This window comes from Rutidosis leptorrhynchoides, chromosome 1 (genome assembly GCF_046630445.1).
Source record: "Rutidosis leptorrhynchoides isolate AG116_Rl617_1_P2 chromosome 1, CSIRO_AGI_Rlap_v1, whole genome shotgun sequence".
Taxonomy (NCBI): Eukaryota; Viridiplantae; Streptophyta; class Magnoliopsida; order Asterales; family Asteraceae; genus Rutidosis; species Rutidosis leptorrhynchoides.
Genome location: NC_092333.1, coordinates 68784357 through 68805531, shown reverse-complemented (window position 1 = coordinate 68805531; position 21175 = coordinate 68784357). Strand labels below are relative to the sequence as shown.

The window sequence follows — 21175 nt, the reverse complement described above, 5'->3', positions numbered from 1 at the left end:
CTACTTGTTATTGTGTTCCTGTTTTAAGATCAATGAAGACCCAACTATCAACCCATGTCTTCCTTTCTCTCATCATCCCTCTCGTTTTTAATCATAGTTCGATCAAAAAAATGATCATTACCTCACCATCTCCAACTACCACCTTCATGATCAAACACCCACTTCTCATATTGTGTTTTTACTTGTGATCACTACCTCTTTTTCCACAACCGAATCACCACCCATCACCATCGTTTCCAACACCAAGGCACCACCACCACTACAACCACTTCACCACCATGCATCATCATCATATTTGTCAATCATCATCATCAAGACCAACTATTTCTAGTTCGAAGACCCAAACCCATCGAAGATCAAACACCAACACAAACCCATCATTATCTTCATCATCAAACGCTATGGTTTTCGCCATTGTTGCTCACACCAAAACTCGCGTATTTTTTTACTTGTATTACATACTTCGTATAAGGTATCTCTCTTCACCATGATTTCTATCTATTGGGTTTTCGCAAACAGTTACAATGGAGATACAACTGCTACTGCGTAATACTATCTGTTGTTGCACATCGTTTCCGTTTTGAATCATAACCAAACCGAACACCTTGTTAAACTACTACAACTATTTTCTTCTTCCTGTTCACATCTTTATAACCCAAGAACTCACCCACATAAACAAGCTACTGCTATTCCATTTTTTATTCCTGTTTGATCAAGATTAAACCGAAGCATTTGTTATTGCAAAAAGTGTGACTGTGATGATTATGTAATGATAAAAAAAAGAATATATATATAAAAGTAACGAAGGTGGTGACAAAAAGTGAAAGTGTCGATTGAATGGTGTTGGTGGAAGAAGTGTGGGACAAATTTTCCTTGGATTCTATATAAAACGTACATCTTTTCCTTATTAGTTCAAATCTATGCATTTGGATTAAGCCATACACAAACCCATGAAAACTCATTTAATTTTTGTCTATTGGGCTTACCTTTTACATTGGACCGAAATCTACAGCCCACCATCTAAATCACCAACCGCCATTTGTCTTTGCTTCTTCGCTGTACAGACTATTGCTGCAGTGTTTTCTTGTTTCTGTTTCTATTAAAAACAACGAAGTAAGTGATGGTGAGTATGATGATGATTCAAAGATGGTTATGATGATAACAATGGTCACAAAGCATGATGATTAAGGATGAAGATGACTTATATAGATGATGAAAAACGGGTTAATGTTAGATTAATATCCTTGAAGTTAAAACAAAATCTTATTCGTTATACTGTTTGATACTCCTACTCGTCTCTTCTACGGTTCAGTCAAGATCTAGAACCCTATCGAATCTGCTGCAACTTAATTGTTGTTTTAGGTTTCTGTTTTCATTCGTAAACACACTCAAAAACACCCCATTAATTGATCGGATCACCTGCTTCTATATCTGTTATGTTCGAACAACACCACCTCTCTACTTTCGGTTCTTACTGCCGCTCTTTAATTTCTATTAGTCGAATGCCAAATCCACGATGATATTTTTTTTTGCTAGGTTCAACTGCACGATTGATTTAAATTCTTGTCAAACAAGATCGGGCCACTTAAACCTTCTTAGTTTGTAACTTGGGGTTATGTAATTGCTAAAATGGACTGCAATTTATTAAACCGTTGGCCCGTGTATTGGGTTACATTGTTGGGCCAAGATCCAGCTTATGTTTTCCTGTTGGACCGAAAAGAATATCTTAAATATAAATGGGTTTCACATTATATTAGAAAGATAGAAATGGATGAGTGGTTTGGGGTGTTAGCGGGTTAACCACTTTTAGAGGCATTTTTTTTAAGAAAAAGCTTTTAAAGGTAGTCTTCTTTTATTAATTTCTATTATTATTATTATTATTATTATTATTATTATTATTATTATTATTATTATTATTATTATTATTATTATTATTATTATTATTATTATTACTATTACTATTATTATTATTATTATTATTATTATTATTATTATTATTATTATTATTATTATTAGTAGTAGTAGTAGTAGTAGTAGTAGTAGTAGTAGAGTTAGAATTATCATTATGAATATTATATAAATATTAATATTAAAACTATCTTTATTATTAAAATTATCATTATTAAAAGTATTATTTTTGTTATTACTATTATTATTATTATTATTATTATTATTATTATTATTATTATTATTATTATTATTATTATTATTATTATTATTATTATTATTAACAACAATATTATTATTATTATTATAAGTATTATTATTTTTAGTATCATAATTATTATTATTATCACTATTAAGTATATTTACTAATATTATTATAAAATAAATACAACTTTTTATTTATTTATTATTAATATTATTTGATCAAATAATTTTTATATAACACTATAGTTAATACAAATAACATATCAATGTTAAAAATTTTATAATAAATATTAATTATTTATTTAAGATATATAATATAAAAATACTTAAATTAGTTATTAATGAAACATATAATTTATTAAAATAACCATTATATCACTAATAAAATATAAATTTGTTCGATTACAATTATATGTGTTAATATATATATATATATATATATATATATATATATATATATATATATATATATATATATATATATATATATATATATATATATATATATATATATATATATATATATATATATATATATATATATATATATATATATATATATATATATATAGGTTCATGAATCTGAGGTCAACCCTGCATTGTTCAGTTCCGTCGTATGCATATTCTTACTACAAAATATCGTATTGTGAGTTTCATTTGCTTCCTTTTTAAATGCTTTTGCAATATATATTTTTGGGATTGAGAATACATGCGATGTTTTTATAAATGTTTGACGAAATAGACACAAGTACTTAAAACTACATTCTATAGCTGAATTATTAAACCGAATATGCCCCTTTTTAGTCTGGTAATCTAAGAATTAGGGAACAGACACCCTAATTGACGCGAATCCTAAAGATAGATCTATCGAGCCCAACGAGCCCCATCTGGGTTACGGATGCTTTAGTACTTCGAATTTATCATGTCCGATGAGAGTCCTGGAATGATGGGGATATTCTATATGCATCTTGTTAAGGTCGGTTACCAGGTGTTCACCATATGAATGATTTTTAATTCGCGGGTTACGTATATTATTTTGTACTCGGGTTACGTGTACAATTAAATATCTAAAAATCTTGTGGTCTATTAAAATGATGAATGATTATGATAAACTAATGAACTCACCAACCTTTTGGTTGACACTTTAAAGCATGTTTATTCTCAGGTATGAAAGAAATCTTCCGCTATGCATTTGCTCATTTTAAAGATATAACATGGAGTCGTTCATGGCATATAGATGTCAGTACCACGCAATGGGACCATATGTTGAAGACTTCGTCCAGGAGGATTAGGACGGGGTATGACAATATATGTCTGTATATTTTTTTAGATGTTATGTCATGCATAAGTGAGAGTTTGTTGATTTAGTGTGCACGTCATAACACAAATCTATACTACCGATTATATACAGGCCTATGGGGTCACACACTTTAGCATTTAGACACCACTATTATATATTGTTGATATATAATTATAACATATAGTTTAAAAAGGTATTTAATTAAATACGATTTAATTAAATATCAAATGCTCAATGACTATTTGATCACAATTTATTTGATAAATTTATTTTAAATAAAGTTAAAAAGATAAGTTAAATATTACTCGGTATCTTTTAACAACTCCATGATGACTTGCTCCCAAAAGATTTGTTATGAGATTTTATTCCCAAATAAATAAATAGATTTTATGGAGATTTGATTCCCAAATAAATAAACGAATAAAATATCATATTAATATACATATGCACATGTTTCGCCGTAATTTTTGGGATAGACATCACAAAATGGATCCAATGTCACTTTCTTACTTTACAATATATATATGACACTAATTGATGTTTGTGAAGTACGATTGAAAGACAGGAGAAAATGAATTTGTAGTCTTTAATTCTTTTTTCATTATATTTGAAGATTAAAGGTTTTCTTTGATTGTCAAATATAACTCGTTAGAATTACTGGGTCGAATTGGAGCATTCAACTTTGTTTAATTAATTAATCAAAGTGTTTGATTAATTATTACTTTTGGGTTATACGGACTAGCATCCGATTGGTGTTGTTCGACGTGCTGTGTGGATCAACCCTAGAGATATTCATACACTTTGAATATATGTTTCAACCTAGACATGGAGAGTTCTTTCTACCGCTCTTGCATCGCTCGCTAAAGACATGGAGAGTTCTTTCTACCGCTCTTGCATTGCTCGCTAAAGGTATATCTAAACTCCTCTTTGTGAATTTATTATTTGACAATTATTAGGGGAGTAATTGGATCTTGTTGGGATCGTTAATCGTGTGAATGTTTTACTTGAAAGTTTATTATAATAAAATAAATGATGCTTATTTTAAAGTTAATAAAAGATGTTTATTTTTCATGTTCCACTGCGTTTATAAAATTTAAAAGTACACATGGTTTTTCATCAAAAAGTGCATCTTTTATTTGAACAAATAAATACTCACGCATGCCCTTGAGTCTCTACAGGGACTTAAGCATTGATACACTTAGGTCAAATCTCTGGTGGTTTTAGTACACTTTTTTATAACAATGTTTTTTATGTGCAGTAGGGACGTTGGGTTAATATTTTTACTTGAATGTAAATAGTCTAACTAGGTTGTCTCTGACCATGTTTGACCAATTCCCATGCCACCCCAAGATATGCTCCAACTTAGTTATCATGTGACCATGTCATGATCCTTTTCGTGGTCACTCCTAGTCTCCTAGATATATTGCTAGTTACGTTTGAAACTAAGACTTCTTGTGAGGTTACCAAACAACCATACTTTCTTTGCATTTCGATCCATAATAATATGTAGTTTTGTAATAATCAAAAATTATCATTTTTTTTTCTCTTGACAGATATTTTTACGCAACAATAAATGAGAAAAGACCAATAAAAACATCGATGATGAAAAAATTAGGGGTGGTAAAGCTTGATAATTTAGCATCGGAAAACAATAAAGATAAACACAAGCACATTGTGGCTAGTCAGATGTACGGGAAAAACTGTTTTGGAGGCGAACCATTTTTTGTTGTAAGAGACCCGGAAGATCCAAACTCAGAAGAGGATGATGGTTATGTAGTGTCTTACGTGAACAATGAAACCTCGGGTGAGTCGAAATTCTTGGTGATGGATGCTCGATCACCGAGTCTAGAAATTGTTGCAGAAGTGAAGCTTCCTCAATGAGTGCCTTATGGTTTACATGGAGTGTTCATTAGGAAAAATGACCTTTAAATGATAAATTTGTTAGAAATGGACTAATGTAATAATGCTTTTTAATTAATACTTCTTAATTTGGACTAAGACCATTTGTAACGGGTCCAAGTGACCCCGTTACTTTCTGATTTGGCACTAAGAAACGCCGCCCGTGTTCGAACGTTACTCACCTCCATCACTTTGGCGTTTGTAGCAAAGAAACGTGACAAGCAACGGACGTTGCTGCCACGTGGTGGATTGTGGTTTGGCTATTTAAAATAGCCGTTGGAATTAAAAAAATTAGTATTTTCTCTCTCTCTCTCTCTATATATATATATATATATATAAATATATATATATATATATATACACACATTACATTTCTTTTTAATACACATACCTCCAACTATCCTACTTCTATTCTTTTAAATCAAATAACATACAAACTAAAATTTTATTTTATTTTACAATGGAAGAAACTTACAAGATGCTCGAGTTTCTTGATGATGATTCCGATGATGAAAAAAAATTGTTAGTTTTATTAATAGTATAACGGAAGAAGAAGTCGAGGGAGAAGCAAGCAGTTCGCGATTTCTCCGAAGCCGGGTTTATATTCCTAGGGATCGTGAAGATGCTGCTTTAAGGTTATACAATCATTATTTTTTGGAGACACCAATGTATCCCGAAAATTTTTTTAAGAGACTTTATCGAATGAGTCGTCAGTTATTTCTCTGAATTGTGGAAGGTATATCTAATTTTAATAGTACTGATATTCCTAAATATTTTTTGTCTTTTAGGGAACGTCCTATAATGACCCGTCCTAATCCATCTGGACGAATACATTACATTTGGTTACTTCGCGAGGTATTTGACCTCTATATGATACATTTTACAAACATTGCATTCGTTTTTAAAAGACAATCTTTCATTTCATCGACAGTTGACGATATGCATACCATTTCATAATATATCTAACTATAATTAACTTAATAATAATCTTGATGAACTCAACGACTCGAATGCAACGTCTTTTGAAATTTGTCATGAATGACTTCAAGTAATATCTCTAAAATGAGCAAATGCACAGCAGAAGATTTCTTTAATACCTGAGAATAAACATGCTTTAAAGTATCAACCAAAAGGTTGGTGAGTTCATTAGTTTATCATAAACAATCATTTACAATTATATAATAGACCACAAGATACTCATTTCCATTTTTCAATAACATACAAACTGCATAAAAACCATTCATATGTTGAATACCTGGTAACTGACATTAACAAAATGCATATAGAATATCCCCAAAATAGAAATACATCTGTATTAATAACTCGAAGTACTAAAGCATACCATTTTCCAGTATGGGGGGAGTTAGTGCCCGTAGATCTACCTTTAGGATTCGCGTCAATTAGGGTGCCTGTTCCTTAATTCGTAGGCTACCAAGCTAAAAGGGTGATATTCGGTATTCATAATCCAACATAGAATGTAATTTCAAGTACTTGTGTCTATTTTGTAAAACATTTACAAAAGCAACGCATGTATTCTTAGTCTCAAAAATATATATTGCAAAAGCATTTAAAAAGGGGGCAAATAAAACACACAATACTGTATTTTGTAGTAAAAATACATATGACGACATTGAACAATGCAGGGTTGGCATCGGATTCACGAACCTATATCATTTGCATATCTATTAAAATATATACTCGTAATCGAACAATTATAACTTTATATATTATGTAATTAATTTGTATTTATATTTGAAAATGATTATTATCTATATATTCATGATGATTAATATTTTTATAGTTATATTAATATATCCATATTTATATACATAATTGTTTAATGTTATATTTAAAAATTGATTGTTTGTTATTTATATGTATTTATATAAATAATATTAATAGGTTTGATATATATATAGCTATGTGAAATTTTAATATAATTATAGTATATATAACAAATATATTTTATATGGAAAATATTTATCTGTTTTAAAGGTAGTTTTTGGATATTAATAACGATAATATTAATAATCATATTACTTAATAATAATACTTATATTGGTAATATTATTATTAGTAACAATAATAATAATAATATTAATAATGATTATAATTGTAACTAGGGTTATGTTAATAATAATAATAATTGGTAACTAATACTTATATTAGTAATAATAACAGTAATAACTAATATTCATAATACTTACTAATAATAATAATAATAATAATAATAATAATAATAATAATAATAATAATAATAATAATAATAATAATAATAATACTTAATGATAATAATAATAATAATAATAACCATGATGATAAGTGTAATAATAACAATAATAATAATAATAATCATAATAATAATAATAATACTTAAATGGTAAAATTAATAATAATAAATATATTAATAATACTTATAAGTCTAATAATAATAATATTGGTTATAATACATATATTTATGATAATACTAATAATAATACTAATAATAGTAACAATGATAATAATAATACTAATAACAATAACAATAACAATAACAATTTATAATAATAATAATCATAATAATAAATGTAATAAATAAAAACTACCTTTAATTGGTTTTCCAAAAAAAAGCACACGACCGGGCTTGAACCCGAGACCTCTCGCTCACGCACTAACACCCATAACCATCCGTCTTCCTTTCCTTTTTCTGTTATAATACCTATAGTAACTTTATTTAACCAGGTTCTAACTGTTTCCTTATCTTCTTCTTCATCGAATAAAAAGAAAACGACCAGGTTTCAAAATTAAGAAATAACAAATTACTTTATTAGTTTTAGGATCTGAATCTTATATAAAAACGTTTTATAATTGACTGAGTTAATTAAGACAAAATAAAAAAAACACAGAAGTTCAAGAACTCGATAATGAACTCAAATGGTGATTTTGAATTCTAACTCGTTTTATCCTACGATTATAGCACAAAGTTGGTAGAAAATCATTCTTAGAATCTTTCTATACCTTCAATTAAGTCAGAAACATAAACACAGTCTCGAATTTGATTAAAGAACAACCGTTTGACTTTTAAAATCAAAATTTTGACCTTGAAATTAACAATCGATAGGAAGAATTGGAGTTTAGGATTTTGTAGAAAGGTTAGGTAAACAATTCCTAACAAGATTGCATTAACACAATTTGAAAATTTATTCGTTTTTGAAGTTTTTGAAAGAATGGAACAAAACAGAGAAAAAGAGCTGTGTTCTTCAATTTAAACTTTGATTTTTGTTGTTTTCTCTCAAATTACCTTAGTGGAGTATTATATAAAGTTTATCAAATTTAAATACAGCTGGATTAACTCAATTTATGATTGTATTAAAGCTTAATTAGTTCGACAAAGAAGATATCCTGTCAGAACGAAAATAAAAAAAAGGCAGTCGATTTAACAGATTTTGTTTGTTAATATGACTTAATTGAATCTCATTCGCACCAGTTTAAAAGCAGAAGACAAATTACATCATAGTTGGATAATGAAAGGAAACTGAATACGCGATCATATATATATATATACATGTATTTATTTGTATTTGTTTATTTATAAAATATATGAATCTGCTTTTTTGTATCTATATGCAGATATCTGTATTTTTGTATATATATTTCTATTTGATCATAATCTGTATATCAGAATTTTATATATAGATATATTTATGTCTGCATTTTTTCTATTAAGTAAACATATTTTTATTACTATTACAAATATTACTATTAATCATTAATATTAATTTTTAATAACAAAACTAGTAATACTAATAATAAAGATAATAATAATAATACAATTTAAAATAATAGTAATAATATTAAGGATACAAATAATAAATTTTATTATTTTTTAATAATATTCATAATAATAGTAATGATTTTAATGATAATGGTAATTATAAAAATAAAAATAATAAACATCTTAATAATAACTATGATCATAAATTTTATTACTTTACTATATATAATAATACTGATCTTAATGATGATAACAATAATATTAGTAATTTAGATGTATCAAATTTTTATATGTATAATAATATTAATAATACTGATATTAATAATAATAATAATAATAACAATGAAAGTAATAACATTAATATAACAGCTATAGGTTAATTTGTAATTTATTACTTTAATATTAGCTATTACTAATTATGTAATGTTTAATAATTGTATGACATATATATATATATATATATATATATATATATATATATATATATATATATATATATATATATATATATATATATATATATATATATATATATATATATATATATATATATAATACATATGATGTTTATATCTTTTATATATATTCCAATATACATCTCGTAATAATTATTTATAGGAATCATATATATTTATATAGTCTCATATTAAATTAAAACTCAATTATTTTGTATCTTATTTTTATATATTTTATTCTTATGTTTAAATTATATTTTATTATTCCCCATTTATCATATATACTTACATTTATATTATATATATATATATATATATATATATATATATATATATATATATATATATATATATATATATATATATATATATATATATATATATATATATATATATACATATATTTACACACAATTGTTCGTGAATCGTAAGGAATAGTAAAAGGGTAAATGCATTCATGTAATCTGTTCTAAAATTTTCGAGACTCAACATTACAGACTTTGCTAATCGTGTCGGAAACTTATAAAGATCAAGTTTAAATTTAGTCAGAAATTTCCGGGTCGTCACAGTACCTACCCGTTAAAGAAATTTCGTCTCGAAATTTGAGTGTGGTTGTCATGGTTAACAATAAGAATGTTTTCCTGACGAATATGAGATGATAAATAGAGTTTTATTACTGTTGAGTAATATGGATAAGATAATTCGATTACTCGAAATGTATGAGTGAAGCTGCCACAAAAGATGGAAATGAGTAAATATAGATTCGTCATATCGTTTGACGTAGACAGGATTGAATTTAGAAAATAAGGTGTATCTTAACTTTTGACATTTTCTTGGTTGAATTCCAAAATTCAAGGGATTTAAAGAAAATCTTTGAAATCTAAAAGATTTGATTCTTCGGTGAGTAAGGAAATTAGTATCTCTATAATTAAATACGGTGATCTGCCTTGATTACTCTGTCTGATATTTCCATTATAAATTAAAATCTTTCGTTCCATTATTCTCCCCATTCCTATACTTTCTTTCTTAATTCATACATCCAAAAGATTGTGAAAATGCTTAATCCAGTTCTAATCCTTGATATTTTTCTAATTATCATTTTTGTCATCTTTCTTCTCAATCTTCCACCAGAAAAATCTGTTTACTTTTACTATTACCTTGGGGTGATACTATTCTTAATTCTACCGTGTATTTATATTGCTATTTGTATTAATATCCATGATTTGTAACCTCCTCGTTGTTATTGAGATTTATATTTTCTCTTATATTTTAGAGCTCTTTGCCTTTTTATTCTCCTCTCGACCTCTAGTAAAGCGAGTAATGGTCCAGAATTCGTAAGTATGGAGTTTTGAATGATCTTAATGTTCTAAACAGGAAAGGACGTAATAGCACGATTTGATTTGTCAAATTACCAGAATCACTGAGAATAGAACTATCAAGAATATACTTTCTTGATATGTTCAGAAGTTAAGCAGAATGAAAGAGTTATGTAACATGGCACATGATGACGTTATGATCTGTGAATCATCACGTTCCATTAGAAAGTCAGCATTGTAACTGTAGTGACCCGAACTTTTCCATGTTTATATATATTAATTGAGATTGATATTTACATGACTAAATGTTTCCAACGTGTTAAGCAATCAAACTTGTTAAGACTTGATTAAATGAAATAAGTTTCATATAGACAATTGATCACCCAAGTTGACTGGCGATTCACGAACGTTACAAAATTGTGAAAACTACATGTTGTGGTATATATAGACATATATATATGATTGACATGAGATTATGATGAGTAAGTATCTCACTAAGTATATTAACAATGTGTGATTTACATAAAAAATGAGATTACTAAGTTAAGAAACTCGAAATGATATATATAATGATTATCGTTATGATAACGTCTACTAAATACATATGTATCATATTAAGATATTAATACACTATATTTAACATGATAAAATGATATTTAAATATATCATTAAGTGTGTTAACAATGAACTACATATGTAAAAACATGACTACTAACTCAAGAATTACGAAACGAGACTTATATGTAACCATTATCGTTGTAATGATATTTTAATGTATGTAACATATTAAGAGATATTCATACATCATAATATCATGATAATATAATAATTTAACATCTCATTTTATATAATAAACATTGGGTTAACAACATTAATTGAGATCGTTAACTTAAAGGTTTCAAAATAACACTTACATGTAACGACTAACGAAGACTTAACGACTCCATTAGAATGTATATACATGTTGTGTTTTGATATGTATTCTTACACTTTTGAAAGACTTCAAGACACATATCAAAGTACTTCTACTTAACAAAAATGCTTACAATTACATCCTCGTTCAGTTTCATCAACAATTCTACTCGTATCCACCCGCATTCGTACTCGTACAATACACAGCTTTTAGATGTATGTAATATTGGTATATACACTCCAATGATCAGCTCTTAGCAGCCCATGTGAGTCACCTAACACATGTTGGAACCATCATTTGGCAACTAGCATGAAATATCTCATAAAATTACAAAAATATTAGTAATCATTCATGACTTATCTACATGAAAACAAAATTACATATCCTTTATATCTAATCCATATACCAACGACCAAAAACACCTACAAACACTTTAATTCTTCAATTTTCTTCATCTAATTGATCTCTCTCAAGTTCTATCTTCAAGTTCTAAGTGTTCTTCATAAATTCCATAAGTATAGTTTCATAAAAATCAAGAATACTTCCAAGTTTGCAAGTCTACTTCCAAGCTTTCTAATCCATTTCAAGTAATCATCTAAGATCAAGGAACCTTTGTTATTTATAGTAGGTTATCTTTCTAATTCAGGGTAATATTCATATTCAAACTTTGATTCAATTTCTACAACTATAACAATCTTATTTCGAGTGAAAATCTTACTTGAACTGTTTTCTTGTCATGATTCTGCTTCAAGAACTTTCAAGCCATCCAAGGATCCTTTAAAGCTAGATCCATTTTTCTCATTTCCAATAGTTTTATCCAGAAAACTTGAGGTAGTAATGATGTTCATAACATCATTCGATTCATACATATAAAGCTATCTTATTCGAAGGTTTAAACTTGTAATCACTAGAACATAGTTTAGTTAATTCTAAACTTGTTCGCAAACAAAAGTTAATCCTTCTAACTTGACTTTTAAAATAAACTAAACACATGTTCTATATCTATATGATATGCTAACTTAATGATTTAAAACCTGGAAACACGATGAACACCATAAAATCGGATATACGCCGTCGTAGTGAAACCGGGGGCTGTTTTGGTTTGGATAATTAAAAACTATGATAAACTTCAATTTAAAAGTGGTTCTTCTGGGAAAATGATTTTTCATATGAACATGAAACTATATCCAAAAATCTTGGTTAAACTCAAAGTGAAAGTATGTTTTTCAAAATGGTCATCAAGATGTCGTTCTTTCGACGGAAATGACTACCTCTTTAGTAATTGACATGTAACTTAAATTTCCAACTATAAACCTATAATTTTTCTATTTGGATTCTTAAATTAGAGTTCAATATGAAACCATAGCAATTTGATTCACTCAAAACAAATTTAAAATGAAGAAGTTATGGGTAAAACAAGATTGGATATTTTTGATCTTTTTAGCTACGGGAAATGTTTAACAAATCTATACAAATCATATCCTAGCTAACTTATATTGTATTATACATGTATTCTAATATATTATGTAATCTTGGGATACCATAGACACGTATGCAAATGTTTTGACATATCACATCGACCCATGTATATATATTATTTGGAACAACCATAGACACTCTATATGCAGTAATGTTGGAGTTAGCTATACAAGGTTGAGGTTGATTCCAAAAATATATATACTTTGAGTTGTGATCTGTGTATACACTGGGTCGTGGATTGATTCAAGATAATATATATCGATTTATTTCAGTACATCTAACTGTGGACAACTAGTTGTAGGTTACTAACGAGGACAGCTGACTTAATACACTCAAATCCTTAAAACATAATAAAAATGGTTGTAATTATATTTTGATCATACTTTGATATATATGTACCTATTTGTATAGGTTCATGAATCGATCCGTGGCCAAGTCTTATTTTCGAGGAAGGAAATATCTGTGAAAGTAAGTTATAGTCCCACTTTTAAAATCTAATATTTTTGGGATGAGAATACATGCAGATTTTATAAATGATTTACAAAATAGACACAAGTACGTGAAACTACATTCTATGGTTGAATTATCGCAATCAAATATGCCCCTTTTTATTAAGTCTGGTAATCTAAGAATTAGGGAACAGACACCCTAATTGACGTGAATCCTAAAGATAGATCTATTGGGCCTAACAAACCCCATCCAAAGTACCGGATGCTTTAGTACTTCAAAATTTATATCATATCCGAAGGGTGTCCCGGAATGATGGGGATATTCTTATATATGCATCTTGTTAATGTCGGTTACCAGGTGTTCACCATATGAATGATTTTTATCTCTATGTATGGGATGTGTATTGAAATATGAAATCTTGTGGTCTATTGATACGATTTGATATATATAGGTTAAACCTATAACTCACCAACATTTTTGTTGACGTTTAAAGCATGTTTATTCTCAGGTGAATACTAAGAGCTTCCGCTGTTGCATACTAAAATAAGGACAAGATTTGGAGTCCATGTTTGTATGATATTGTGTAAAAACTGCATTCAAGAAACATATATCGATGTAATATATTTCTATTGTAAACCATTATGTAATGGTCGTGTGTAAACAGTATATTTTAGATTATCATTATTTGATAATCTACGCAATGCTTTAAAACCTTTATTGATAAAATAAAGGTTATGGTTGTTTTAAAAATGAATGCAGTCTTTGAAAAACGTCTCATATAGAGGTCAAAACCTCGCAACGAAATCAATTAATATGGAACGTTTATAATCAATATGAACGGGACATTTCAGTTGGTATCCGAGCGTTGGTCTTAGAGAACCAGAAAATTTGCAATAGTGTGTCTTATAGAGTTTGTTAGGATGCATTAGTGAGTCTGAACTTCGACCGTATTTTCTTTAAAAATGATTGCTTAACATTTTTGTTGGAAACTATATATTATTAACATGTAAATGTTATGTGATATATTAATCTCTTAACATGTTTGATATTGTGTGATAGATGTCTACCTCTAGCACAAATCCCATTGACTCACCTAATAATAACGAAGAGTCGAATATATATTGGCAAGATTCACAAGTTCCCGAAGAACCGGAAGAAGAGGAATCGGAAGAAGAGGAACCAGAAGAAGAGGAACCGGAAGAAGAAGAGGTTCTAGAGGGGGGAATAGTAGGAACCATAGAAAACCGGTCAAATAAAAGAAAATCCTCAACCAATGGACCAAAGTTAATAATGGTCAATGTTGTTTCCGCTAAGGAAGCAAAATATTGGGAAAATTACCAATTTTCTGATGAATCGGATCCTGATGAGGATTCCGATGATGTTATAGAAATTTCCATGACCCAATTTAATGAGGCAAAATAAAATAATAAGGGAAAAGGCATCAAAATAGAGAAATCTGATTCCGACCCCGATGAACTTTATATGTACCGTCAACACCCGTATTTTCAATATCGTGACAATAACTCGGGAACCTCTAAACCACCAGGTTTTTCTAAACCAATGTGGAAAACAACGACTCGTATTAGAGGAACATCATATATCCCTAGAAGATTAGGAAAAAGAACCAAGTCCGAAGAAGAAGAAACCAGTGATTCAGATTAGAGGGGTGTGAGCATGTTGTGTAATAAATGTATTGTAGTATGCTTGTACTTTTATGTTCTATGTAAAAATTGCTTGTATTGTTTGTTATTACAAATCTAATCCTTGTCTATTTTACAGTATAAAAACAAAATGGACGTTAAGGGTAGACAACCGAATATTTTAGAAGACCTACCAGAGGATATGATTGAGGAAATCTTGTCTAGAGTCGGTCAGAATTCATCAGCACATTTAGTTATGGCGAAATTAACTTGTCAAACATTTGAAAGACTTTCCAGAAATGCCTTAGTTTATAAAAGGCTTTCCTTTGATAGGTGGGGTATATCACATTGGGGAGACTTTAAGTTACGCCGTGTTTTCTTTAAAGCGTTAAATGCAGGGAACCTAAATGCAATTTTACGCTACGGGTTAAGAACCTATTTTGACTCAACATATCCCAACATAGGATTTCGTGAATTAGAAAGAGCTTCTAACATGCAACATAAAGAAGCATGTTATGCTTACGGGTTGGTGATGTTCGCTTCTTACCAAAGTGAGAAAAAGAACATCGGATTGCAGCTTTTAAATAAAACTTTCCCACAAGTGACGGATTCAGTAGTTGGGGTGAGAAACAAGGTTTTTAGATTATTACGGGGCTGTTGGACATTACAAAATCCTCGTCCTTTTGACGACATTACAACATGCTGCCTAGCCAATGGTCATAACAGTTATTTTCCACAAGACCAAGGATGGGAAGTCGTCTTAGTAAAACCAGAATGCATGACTTGTTTCTGGACTTATGAATTACGTGTCTTTATTTCCTTTGCTGAACAACTTGCGTATTAACTAGATTTATCTTTAAAACTGTCCTGTATCATAGTGTACTATATTTCATGTTATATGTAATATAGCGAAGTTGTAAGTTTGAAGAATATTTGTATGTGATATATTATTGTAATCAGTTTTTCATATGAAATTGTAGTAGTTGAATTGTATATTAGCTACTAAGTATGAACTTAACGGGTAGGTAGTACCCAAATTTAAACTTATAAAATGCTAATATGAATAAAAAGCTTTTATAAATGAGTTCATATTATGCTACGAGATACTATTGACTACTCTTAATATTCTGTATGATTAACTTGTTTCATTTGACTATTTTGAAGGAAATGGCACCGACTACTCGACACACCTTGAATATGAGCGAAGAGAAATTTCGTGCCTTTCTTGCTTCAAACATAGCCACAGTACAGGCCGCGCTACATACCAACAATAACTCTGAATCTAGCAATACAGCTAACGGCGTAAGAAATAGTGTAGGATGCTCCTACAAGGAATTCACTGCCTGCAAACCTTCAGAATTTGAGGGGACCGAAGGATCAATCGGATTGAAACGGTGGACCGAGAAAGTTGAATCGGTGTTTGCCATAAGTAAGTGTGCTGAAGGAGACAAAGTGAAGTACGCTACGCATACCTTCACAGGTATTGCGTTAATATGGTGGAATACCTATCTAGAGCAAGTGGGACAAGATGCTGCTTACGCGCTACCGTGGTCAGCATTCAAGCACTTGATGAACGAGAAGTACCGTCCCAGAACCGAGGTCAATAAGCTCAAGTCAGAACTTAGAGGGTTATAAATACAGGGATTCGATATTACTTCGTACGAAAGAGGATTCACAGAATTGTGCCTATTGTGTCCGAGAGCGTTCGAAGATGAGGAAGAGAAGATCGACGCGTTTGTGAAAGGGTTACCGGAGAGAATCCAAGAAGATATAAGTTCACACGAGCCTGCCTCCATACAAAAGGCATGTAGAATGGCTCACAAACTAGTAAACCAGATTGAGGAAAGAATTAAAGAACAGACGGCCGAAGAGGCCAACGTGAAGCTAGTCAAAAGTAAGTGGGAGGAAAACGGTGATAAGAGTCACGAAAACAACAACAACTATCCCAACAATCGCAACATCAATCGCAACTACAATAAACGGCACAACGACAACAACAACAACAACTACTACAACAATCATCCCAACAACAATAATAACCGCAATAACAACAACAATCAGAAGCAGCTATGCCAAAGGTGTGAAAAGTATCACTCGGGCTTCTGCAACAAATTTTGCAACAAGTGTAAAAGAAATGGTCATAGCGCGGCGACGTGTGAGGTCTATGGACCGGGGGTTAACAGAACGACAGGAACAAATGGTGTCGGAACGAGTAATGGTGGAGCAAGTAGTGTCGGAGCAAGTTATGCCAATGTAGTTTGTTATAAATGTGGAATTGGCCGGACCACATTATTAGAAATTGCCCGAACCAGGAGAACACGAATGGACAAGGCCGCGGAAGAGTTTTCAATATTAATGCGACAGAGGCACAGGAAGACCCGGAGCTTGTTACGGGTACGTTTCTTATTGACAATAAATTTGCTTACGTTTTATTTGATTCGGGTGCGGATAGAAGCTATATGAGTAGAGATTTTTGTGCTAAATTAAGTTGTCCATTGACGCCTTTGGATAGTAAATTTTTACTCGAATTAGCAAATGGTAAATTAATTTCAGCAGATAATATATGTCGGAATCGAGAAATTAAACTGGTTAGCGAAACATTTAAGATTGATTTGATACCAGTAGAGTTAGGGAGTTTTGATGTGATAATCGGTATGGACTGGTTGAAAGAAGTGAAAGCAGAGATCGTTTGTTACAAAAATGCAATTCGCATTATACGAGAAAAAGGAAAACCCTTAATGGTGTACGGAGAAAAGGGCAACACGAAGCTACATCTTATTAGTAATTTGAAGGCACAAAAACTAATAAGAAAAGGTTGCTATGCTGTTCTAGCACACGTCGAGAAAGTACAAACTGAAGAAAAGAGCATCAATGATGTTCTCGTCGCAAAAGAATTTCCCGATGTATTTCCGAAAGAATTACCGGGACTACCTCCACATAGCTCGTCGCAAAAGAATTTCCCGATGCACCAATAGCTCGTGCTCCTTACAGACTCGCACCCAGCGAGAAGAAAGAACTGCAAAGCCAACTGCAAAAACTATTAGAACGTGGTTTCATTCGACCAAGCACATCACTATGGGGAGCTCCTGTTTTGTTTGTCAAGAAGAAGGATGGTACATTTAGTTTGTGTATTGACTACAGAGAGTTGAATAAAATTACCATCAAAAACCGTTATCCACTGCCGAGAATTGATGACTTATTTGATCAACTACAAGGCTCGTCGGTTTATTCGAAAATCGATTTACGTTCTGGATATCATCAAATGCGAGTAAAGGAGGATGATATTCCAAAAACTGCTTTTAGGACGCGTTATGGTCATTACGAGTTTATGGTTATGCCGTTTGGATTGACTAATGCACCAGCTGTATTCATGGACCTTATGAACCGAGTGTGTGGGCCATATCTTGACAAGTTTGTCATTGTTTTCATCGATGACATACTTATTTACTCAAAGAATGATCAAGAGCACGAAGAACATTTGAGAAAAGTGCTAGAAGTATTGAGTAAAGAAAAACTGTACGCTAAGTTTTCAAAGTTTGCATTTTGGTTGGAAGAAGTTCAATTCCTCGGTCACATAGTGAACAAAGAAGGTATCCAGGTGGACCCAGCAAAGATCGAAACCGTTGAAAAGTGAAAAACCCAAAAACTCCGAAGCATATACGTCAATTTTTAGGATTGGCTGGTTACTACAGAAGATTCATCCAAGATTTCTCCAAAATAGCAAAACCCTTGACTGCATTAACGCATAAAGGGAAGAAATTTGAATGGAAGGATGAACAAGAGAAGGAGTTTCAGTTATTGAAGAAAAAGCTAACTACGGCACCTATATTGTCATTGCCTGAAGGGAATGATGATTTTGTGATTTATTGTGATGCATCAAAGCAAGGGCTCAGTTGTGTATTAATGCAACGAACGAAGGTGATTGCTTATGCGTCTAGACAATTGAAGATTCACGAGCAAAATTATACAACTCACGATTTGGAATTGGGTGATGTTGTTTTTGCATTAAAGACTTGGAGGCATTATTTATATGAGGTCAAAAGTATTATATATACCGACCACAAAAGTCCCCAACATATATTTAATCAGAAGCAACTGAATATGAGACAACGCATGTGGATTGAACTGTTGAATGATTATGATTTTGAGATTCGATACCACCCGGGGAAGGCAAATGTGGTAGCCGACGCTTTGAGTAGAAAGGACAGAGAACCTATACGGGTAAAAGCTATGAATATAATTATTCGTACTAACCTTACTACTCAAATAAAGGAGGCGCAACAGGGGGTTGTAAAAGAAGGAAAGTTGAAGAATGAGATACCCAAAGGATCAGAGAAACATCTTAATATTCGGGAAGACGGAACCCGATATAGGGCTGATAGAATTTGGGTACCAAGGTTTGGAGATGTGAGAGAAATGATACTTAAAGAAGCACATAAAACCAGATATTCAATACATCCCGGAGCGGGAAAGATGTATAAAGATATCAAGAAACACTTTTGGTGGCCAGGTATGAAAGCCGATATTGCTAAATATGTAGGAGAATGTTTGACGTGTTCTAAGGTCAAAGCTGAACATCAGAAACCATCAGGTCTACTACAATAACCTGAAATCCCGGAATGGAAATGGGAAAACATTACCATGGATTTCATTACTAAATTGCCAAGGACTGCAAGTGGTTATGATACTATTTGGGTAATAGTTGATCGTCTCACCAAGTCAGCACACTTCCTGCCAATGAGAGGAGATGACAAAATGGAGAAGTTGGTGCGATTGTATTTGAAGGAGGTTGTCTCCAGACATGGAATACCCGTCTCTATTATCTCTGATAGGGATGGTAGATTTGTTTCAAGGTTCTGGAAGAAATTGCAACAAGCATTGGGGACTCGTCTAGACATGAGTACTACCTATCATCTAAAAACTGATGGGCAGAGCAAAAGGACGATACAAATGCTTGAAGACATGATACGAGCATGTGTTATTGATTTCGGAAAGAGTTGGGATCGACACCTACCGTTAGCAGAATTTTCCTACAACAACAGTTATCATTTTAGTATTGAGATGGCACCGTTTGAGGCACTTTATGGTAGAAAGTGCAGGTCTCCGATTTGTTGGAATGAAGTGGAGGATAGACAGATTACGGGTCTTGAGATAATACAAGAAACTACCGAGAAAATCATCCAAATTCAACAACGATTGAAAACTGCCCAAAGTCGACAAAAGAGCTACGCGGACAGTAAAAGAAAAGATATAGAGTTTGAAATTGGAGAAATGGTCATGCTTAAGGTTTCACCTTGGAAAGGCGTTGTTCGATTTGGTAAACGGGGGAAACTAAATCCAAGGTACATTGGACCATTCAAGATTATAGATCGTGTCGGACCAGTAGCTTACCAACTAGAGCTACCTCAACAACTCGCGGCTGTACATAACACTTTCCGCGTCTTGAATTTGAAGAAATGTTTTGCTAAAGAAGATCTCACTATTCCGTTGGACGAAATCCAAATCAATGAAAAACTTCAATTCATTGAAGAACCCGTCGAAATAATGGATTGTGAGGTTAAGAGACTTAAGCAAAACAAGATACCGATTGTTAAGGTTCGATGGAATGCTCGTAGAGGACCCAAGTTCACCTGGGAGCATGAAGATCAGATGAAGAAGAAATACCCGCATCTATTTCCAGAAGATTCGTCAACACCTTCAACAGCTTAAAATTTCGGGACGAAATTTATTTAACGGGTAGGTACTGTAGTGACCCGAACTTTTCCATGTTTATATATATTAATTGAGATTGATATTTACATGACTAAATGTTTCCAAC

The 21175-nt window shown here is 31.1% G+C and overlaps 1 pseudogene; it reads left to right on the top strand.

The window, feature by feature from the left end:
• LOC139880710 (probable carotenoid cleavage dioxygenase 4, chloroplastic) overlaps positions 1-5380 on the top strand; it is a 77995-nt pseudogene extending 72615 nt beyond the window's left edge.
• The last annotated feature ends 15795 nt before the right edge of the window (positions 5381-21175 follow it).